We start from the raw sequence: 750 nt of genomic DNA on the forward strand, positions 1-750 counted from the left end.
CTTCCACACCAGCTACTGCAGAGCTTTGCGGGATTGCGTATTTGCGAGGCGATATCCGCCGCGAGGAATGACGCCGATCTCTTCCTCACGTAAAAAGTTTTTGCGGAAAACGCGCATGTGGAAGCGATGGTCGTGCATTTGTTAAACGGACATACGTTTCCGCGCTCNAGAAATATCTTGCGGAAGGCCATGCACGCTCACCGCAAGATATCAACGTNGTTACGACAATAACGAACTATCTCGCGTTGAAAGTCAAAAACTGCGTTTTTGCGCATCTGTTCCGCGTGCCACGACAAAAAACGTTGGCGTTCTTCGCTAGACATACTATACGGCAAGTAATATTCATCGGCTGGTAACGGACCGACGTACGACTGATTCGCGAGTATGTTAAATAAATGCGGAAAATATCCCTTTTCCACCCCACCCCGCAAACCGAAAGCCTTCGGCAGAGCTGAAAAACGCATCGGCATATAGTTAATACTGTCAATAAATTTCGTACGCCCGGCCGTTAATACGACGATCTTCGTTCCGTTTAATATTACTCGTAGATCCAAATCGACACGTTTTTCTGTGATGTAACGAAGGATGAACAATGCGTCGAGCGCCTTGGCGTTGTGCGCGATGCAGATAATCTGCTTGAAACATTTTGTCGTTCTCGTAACGAAATCGACGAATTGCATCACCGGATCATCGCGGAACACGAATTCGCGCACACCGCACCACCGGCAACGTACCGTCATGTCGTCCTCG

The 750-nt window shown here is 48.7% G+C and overlaps 1 pseudogene; it reads right to left on the reverse strand.

The window, feature by feature from the left end:
• Positions 1–9: 9 nt before the first annotated feature.
• Positions 10–740, reverse strand: LOC109862988 (annotated as a pseudogene).
• Positions 741–750: the final 10 nt, after the last annotated feature.

The sequence above is a fragment of the Pseudomyrmex gracilis genome, unplaced genomic scaffold (genome assembly GCF_002006095.1).
Source record: "Pseudomyrmex gracilis isolate BER0280 unplaced genomic scaffold, ASM200609v1 scaffold_2833, whole genome shotgun sequence".
Classification (NCBI taxonomy): Eukaryota; Metazoa; Arthropoda; class Insecta; order Hymenoptera; family Formicidae; genus Pseudomyrmex; species Pseudomyrmex gracilis.